The following is a 7,889-nucleotide window of genomic DNA, read 5'->3' on the forward strand; positions in this document are numbered from 1 at the left end:
CACTCTTAGATGTTGTTCTAGACCTGTGGACCCAGACTAGCTCACTGGAACATTAGACTATACAGTGAAGGGAGAAGGGAATCCTACCTGACTGCTTCATTGTCAGCAGGATGAACAGGAAGGAGGTGACTGCACCAGACCGACTGTACCCTGGAAAATCCACCATCCTCCCTGGATCAAAGACAAGGAAACCCTGTGCCTAAGTGAGGCTGTGACACACCCAGCATAGTCCATGGCTTCCATTGGTTATGCAGTCTTACCAGAGAATCCACATCAACCCCTGCACAGTCAGTGAAACGGGTTTGGCTTCATTTCTCTGCAATTATTGGTCACATTCAACCCTTTACCTAAAGTGTTATATTGTGAGACAATGTAGCAAATGTAAGAAGTCTTGTTTGCTCATTTCGGCTTGCTAGCATACTTTCACAAAGCCCCTGATTCTGTGATGACCTGCAGCTCTCCAGAAAGATGCTTCAAAGACAAAACAAGATTGAGCACATGGCCTCCCATCTCTCTTGCCTGAGTCATTATACTCCTTAAAAGATAAGCAATCGGCCGGGCGCGGTGGCTCAAGCCTGTAATCCCAGCACTTTGGGAGGCCGAGACAGGCGGATCACGAGGTCAGGAGATCGAGACCATCCTGGCTAACACAGTGAAACCCCGTCTCTACTAAAAATACAAAAAACTAGCCGTGCGAGGTGGCGGCGCCTGTAGTCCCAGCTACTCGGGAGGCTGAGGCAGGAGAATGGCGTGAACCCAGGAGGCGGAGCTTGCAGTGAGCTGAGATCTGGCCACTGCACTCCAGCCTGGGTGACAGAGCGAGACTCTGTCTCAAAAAAAAAAAAAAAAAAAAGATAAGCAATCATAGTCCTTGCCTTTTCCTACACATAAGATAACGTCTGATTGAAGGATACGTCTGTAACCTATAACCAGATCTGCTCGTACACCCAAAAGTTGATGAAATTCGGCTTCAATGTGGCTTCTGAGCTAGTTTGATGTGGTAATTAATATGTAACCTCCTGACATTGAAAAGGATATGAATTTGTTTCTGAATCATAAAGTTTTACTGATTGTTTTGTGCATGAAATATTTTAGCCTATATATCGTCACCTGTGTCCAATGATTGTAACCTCTGTATTGTACCCTCCAATGAAAAAAGACAACTCCAATATGAAGAGCCCCTTTCTTTCTGCCTGAAATTCCTTACAAAAACCCTCCAACTTGTAACAGACTTTGGACCACCCTCAACTTCGCTGGTGTGTCTTCCCACATCAATCCTGACGTTTGGCTTCCAACAAATCTTTATGAAATTATTCCTGCCTCAACAACCCTGATTTCATGAGACAATATTTTAAGCAATTTTTTAGGGATGAGGAAGTCTTGTGACTGAAATGAAAAAACACTTGAGGTAAAGGAACAATAATATTAAAAAAACCCCAAACCAAACCAAAGCAAACAAAACTCCTTAGGTTCGTCTGTTGTGAGCTTGCAAAACGTATGGAGCAAGATTCAAAAATTTTTCCTGTCCTCCTCCCAACTCCTCCTTCAAAGGCTTTCTTTACCATAGTTTTCTACACCTGGAGGGAATAGCAGGAAGGCTGTCTGTCTCCACACTGCAGCCAGAAAGCCAACATTCAGTGCTAGCACTCAGAGAACCCAGGGGCACAGAGACGCCGTGGAAAGTCAAAGAAAGAGTAGCAGGAAGATAGTCGGGAAAATATCTGTAAGTGGCCTTTTAGAATAGACTTAAAAACACAGGAATGAATTAAAAAAAAAAAAAAAAAGCCCAACTGGCAGAAATTGGCAAACCCAACAACCCCACTGTACCAGCTTAACAAAAATACTTCTACACAGCTAAAAAGTTTAAAACTTACCAGGACAAGGATAGAAGGCTAGTTTTACCATTGAAAAATACAAACTTCAGAGTGAAAGAAGTCTAAGACTTACTATGTGTGATGTGTCAAGTATTTCTTTGAAAGAAACTTGCTTCACAGAAAGTAGAGAAAGTAGCTCAGAGGCAGTGTCGAGTCAATTACAGCTTCCCCCTTTCCCAGAAACTAGTGCTAGTAACATTTTATGGGACGGGGAAAAATCAACATTCTGAAATGGAGATTAACAATCAAATGAGTCAGGAGATTGTTGTTACTCAAATATTGCCCACTTGCTTTATAAAAAATATGTACTTTCATATAAGATATCTCTAAGGAAACTTATATGAGCCCATTCACAATCCCTAGATCTACAAGGGCAGTATGATATTTATGTGAAAACGGGGTTGGGTGTTACAGGACAGTGCAGACCATGAGCACCTTGCCACCTGAAACTTATCAGTCCCCTCCCCTTAGACTGAAGGGTGTTGCTGATGCCTCCTTGACTCCTCTTGTGAAAAGCAGGAACTTTTTCCCAGCAAGTAAGAGCAAAGAAAGCCCCACAACATCCATGCCTAACATGATTTCTCAGCCGCGTGAACTAAAACGAACCCACACTTACTGCAGACCACTTTAGAGGCTTGTGTTCCTGTAGGTCTTTTATATCAAAGCGGTGGGAGGGAAAATCTACAAGTGAACTCTCAAAAAAATTGCTCAAATCGATGAAGCTTTCGAAGAATGTTGGGAGAATCCATCCTAACCTTCTCTAGTGCTCAGATAGATTGGTGAGAGAATATATCAGGGAGAATAACCACCTTGGACCAGGGTTCTTAATGGGGAAACAGGTGGTTTTTGCCCTTAGAGGACATTTGGAAAAGTCTGGGGACATTTTCAGTTGTCACAACTAGGGAGAGGGGACATATATTGGGTGGACACCAGGGATGCTGCTGAACATTCTGTGAGGCACGTGGCAGCCCCCACAATAAAGAATCCTCCAGCCCAGAAGGCCGCTGGTGCCGAGGAAAAGCCCTGCACAGGGCTTGCTGTCAGGATGCTGACAAGCTTTGGCACATTTTTTGAAAATAACTAGACTTAAATTGCAATCTTTAAGTAAAAACCTTTTAAAATGATAAACTTTTGACCTCTCCGTTTTACTATTTGGATGTAATGTGAGAATCTTCTGAAACTGCTGTTCCTATTAAATATAGTAAATTTTGGTGTTGTCAGAATATATGATCTAATATGCAAACGTATCATCAAATTCTCAAAAACCCATATTTAATTTAATTTAATTTTCTGGATAAAGTCTAAGTGTTAAATTGTAATAATAAGTGGTAGCTTATGTTTAGGCATTAGATGATGAACAATTCTGAATTTCAAGGCCTATCCTGCATTACTAAAACTCATATCAAAGAAAATTGCAAATTACTACATATCATGGGTCATTAGAACTTTTTTTCAGTAAAAGCCTCAAATGTTTCTCCTCAAAATGCCAAGTAGCCACAGTAACTAAGTGGTAAGAATAAATTAACTTAGTTCAGAAAGTTGGAAGCTTATTTATCTATGTAGACATTAAAAAGAGCTATAGTTTATCATATGTTAAAACAATACATTTTTATAGAGAAAGCTAAAATGAGATTTCTAGGAGACAAAGTGAACTGTTTGTGTGTGTGTGTGTGTGACCTTGGACATCTTTCTTTACTTTCTTGAGTCTCTATTTTCTCTACTGTCTGGTGGAGACAATCATCCTAACGTTTTCCAAGCTGTGTCATGAGCATGTGACAGAAGAGGACGTCAAGGCTCAGGGACACAAGCCCTACATCCTCCATGAAAAATGAATAATGTGATCCTGGTTTTCTTGTTTTTAATCTGGTGCTTCTTCCTCACTCAGCCTGCTTTACAAGAACACTGTGAGGGTCAAATGGGCCACAGTCGCACTTTGAAGACTGCACAGTGGGATATAAATATAAGTGGGAGGCAGTGTAACAAGTGGCAGCATTTCCCTAAGGGATGTTGATTCTGTCTGTATGTCCTACTCTCTAATCTGAGACAATGACCCCAGCTTCCCATGGCCATCCTTCACCAGGGACTCCAAACCACTCATGTGTCTCCCTCTCTCCTTTGGGGTGAAACCCGGTGCTACTGGGTCTTCTCACTTGGCCCCAGATGTATCTTCATCCACATAGCAGGTGGTCAAAAACAGGTCAGAGCCCTGGGATGTGCTGATCAAAGACAGAACTGTGGGAGAGCCAGAGTGTGGAGGCAGCTGCAGCTCCCCCAGGACTTTGGGTGAAGGAAGATTTAAGCCGTCTCACCCAAGCTGAAGACAGAGCCAAATCCCGGAGGCCCTCTGAAAATGAGATTGCATTCTGAAAATCAGAATAGCACATTCACCTCCTACCAGCTATAATCCTCTCAAAAGTGAAACTCAGGGGACAAGTGGACTTTGGCTGGGTTTGGTTGTGAATTCTGCAGACATGCAGACAAAATCATGAGACCGGCAATTTTCACCTTCCCCAGAAAGCCAAGGAATTTATGGAGGCCTCATCTGCAACTCCCCAGTTAGGTCCTCATGCAGACCCCACTGACCCACAGCACCTCGTGCGGGTGCTGTCCACCCTTCCCTCCACCTTGCCACACATCAAAGATTCCCGACTACTGCCAAGTCTCCACCAGAGCATGGCACTCGTAGGGCTGGAGTTGGAAGCAAAACTGAATATCAAATGTGCCATCCCTCATTCGACTGATGAGAAAATAGAGGCCCAGAGAAAGGAACTGACCTCTCCAGGATCAGAGCACTGGGCCAAGGTCCTTTGTGGGCTACTTTATTGCTCTTTTTACTCAGGTACTTTATCTCCCTTTGCTGAGTAATAAAAGGTTTAATTGCTCTCAGATATTTACCAAAGAAATGTAATAAGCTTCTCAGCATAATATTTGGGCATGAAGAGTATAATGATAGGCACATTTTGTGTGTGTTTTTGTTTCTGCCAGGTTTTCCTTTACATTCCCCTTAAGTCTGTGTTCCTTGAGCTAGAGGGGGTCTCAGATATAGTCTCAGGATTTCAAGAGTTCTCCAGAACAATTTTTAATTTAATTGCAGATTTTCATGTCAATGTAATAATAAAAGCATATTCAGTATTATGATGTTACAAGGTTTGAGCCGATTTTTTCCTGAAGTTTCTTTCCCTCCCGTTATGAGCAGCCCATAATTGGGTCCCCTGACTTATGGTTACTATTCTTAATGTAAGGGTTTCCCCCTCCATCCTTCAGTCTCGACAAAGACCCTCTCTTCACTGTAGAGGATGAGAGGTTTGGAGAGAAGAGAAACATAATTAAACATGGGTGAGGATAGGAGGGTCTCTTTACCCTGGTTCTCTCTCAATTAGAGGGGAATGTACCCCACTTCACCTCTGGTTCCCAGAATGGTAGCGATGCCCACAGACGTCCCTCTCAGAGTAGCAGCAAAGGAAAAGTTCCCCAAGGCAAGAAGTGGCAGACCCTGAAAGTCTCCAACAGTGGGATGAAAGTTTGCTGCCTAAAATGCTGGCATGGAAAGTTCCAGCAAGGGGAGAGTGGCATCAAGGACATAACAGTGATCGTCACCGCTGTGGGAAAGACAGTGACGACCAGGAAACACGACGGGATAGTGACATATTATGGGAGCTGATGATGCAAATATGAGAAGAGACTTTTACACCAGCCCTGCACCACCTCCCACCTCAGAACTTAGAAATCACAGGGTGGGTGAAGGAGAGGCTGCTATTAAACTAATTGTGTGAAAGGCACTGAATTTATCTGGAAATTACCAGATGAACTCCTCTGTCAGAAGACATAACAGTGTTTGGCATGCAAATTAAAATCCGTAATAGGAAAACATAGAAATTAATTTATATACCTCAATGTGTGAAAAGATGCCGCTCATTGCATGCATTCTGTAGTATCATCTCTATGGCACCAAATGCTGGAATTATTTGAATTTTTGTTTATGGTCAGTCACATCAGCGCCAACTCACCGCGGCAAGAAGCTCTGTTTACACTCGTGTGCGTGTTTTCTCACAACTCATCTGCATACACTTTCTCGGAAGTGTGCCTGTGCTGAGATAAGAACTGTGTCCTAAATTTTGCTACATATTATGGGAGGCCATTTTGTGCCGGAAGAGGTTGGTGTGTGGGAGAGAAGAAAAAGAGTCACAATCTCTGCTATTCTGACTAGAGTCCACCTCCAGGAGAAGCGGGAAAACAAGACACAAGCTGCTAGAACTGAGGAGAGGGAAAAACAAGCACCCGGCGAGGGCAGGAGAACAGGAGAGGGGAGTCATGGATCGGCCTGACCACCAGAGGGCAGCAGAGACGGGCTCACTGTCGGCTTCATGGATTCACTTACAGACCCTTCCTTCTTCAAATGCGGCAGTCCCCTGTGACCCACATTCATAAGTCCCTCAGCCCCTAGACGACAAAAGAAGCCCTGAGTTTAGGCTGACTGATATTTTCATTCTAGCTTTGCTATACATTTGGGCAAGCTTTACTTTGGATAAGTCTGTTCTTTTCAGGGGTCTCAATTTTCTTAGTTTTTACACAGGGATAGTATGTGGATGGCTCACATTAAAGTACCGTTGTAAGGATAGAGTAAGAATATAATCATGATACAAAATCCCTATATAGCTTATAAGGTGTCATTACTGGGAGTAGAAGGCCTTGGAAAGAAGGTGGATAGAAAAATAGAGGAAGTTAGAACTGAAGATAAGAAAACAAGATCAATCCAAGCAATATTAGGAGTGTTGCTATGAATATGGAGAAGTTTGGGTGATGTATTCAGCTGTTTCTTGGGGACCTGGTTGAAAGATGTTTTGAGAGCTCTCAGATCAACTCACCAGAAAGATGATAACTTTGTGGAGTCTCCCAGCAGTGAGGCTTATACAGGTATCGTTTCCTCAGGAAAAGGAAAGAAAAAGCAGCAGCTCTCATCTCCTGGAGGCACAGTGGCTTGTCCTCCACAGTCCCCTCGGTTTGCTGCCTGACTGGAGGAGAGAGAGCACCTGCAGAAGCCCTACGACTCCTCCCCTAGATGTGAGTGGGGGCCTGGGATTCCCGAGGCCAGTGAGGGGAGGCTGGTGCTCACGGGACGGAGGTCTTTCCTCACAGCATGACCATGGTTCAATCTGCACATCTGGTCATTTTTCTTGATTGGCAAAAAAAGAAGGAAAGAAGCAAAGAAGAAAGGGAGGAAGGGAGGGAGTGGGGAGGGAGGAAGAAGGGAGGGAAAAGAAAGGAAAAGAAAAAAGAAGAAAGAAAAGAAAACAGAAGAAGGGAGGAAGGGCAGGGAGTAGAACTTCTGAATAGTAAAATGCCCAAACATTTAGGGATGGAGGACTGAGGTATTCTTAGTTCTGGCTGACCTATAGTCTAAGTTGAGCTCTTTACATACATGGCTGTCATATACTTTACAAAAAGTGTCTGACAAACCAGTTCCTCTAAAACTTTTAATTTTAAAAAATTTAGGTCCGGTGCGATGGCTGATACCTGTAATCTCAGCACTTTGGGAGGCCGAGGCACGTGGATCACCTGAGGTCAGGAGTTTGAGACCAGTCTGGGCAACATGGTGAAACCCCGTTTTCACTAAAAATACAAAAATTAGCTGGGCATGGTGGTGCACGCCTGTAATCCCAGCTACTCCGGAGGCTCAGATAGGAGAATCACTTGAACCTGGGAGGCAGAGGTTTCAGTGAGCTGAGATTGCGCCATTGCACTCCAGCCTGAGTGACAGATTGAGACTCTATCTCAAAAAATAAATAAAATAAAATTTTACTTTTAAATTTACTTTTATGAAAGAGTTACAGAAGTTTAAGACAATCACAATGATCATCTATTATTTTTTGAAAATGATGAAATTACCTAAAATTGATTTTACTGAAGGTGGGAGCCTATAAGACTAAAGTTCCCAAGAAGAGATGTAAGCTTCGGTGAAGCCCACCTCAGTTGACTCCTAAACTAACGCAGATGCTCCCTTGGGGAACTGCGGGG

Source organism: Trachypithecus francoisi, unplaced genomic scaffold (assembly GCF_009764315.1).
Source record: "Trachypithecus francoisi isolate TF-2019V2 unplaced genomic scaffold, Tfra_2.0 Lachesis_group10, whole genome shotgun sequence".
Taxonomy (NCBI): Eukaryota; Metazoa; Chordata; class Mammalia; order Primates; family Cercopithecidae; genus Trachypithecus; species Trachypithecus francoisi.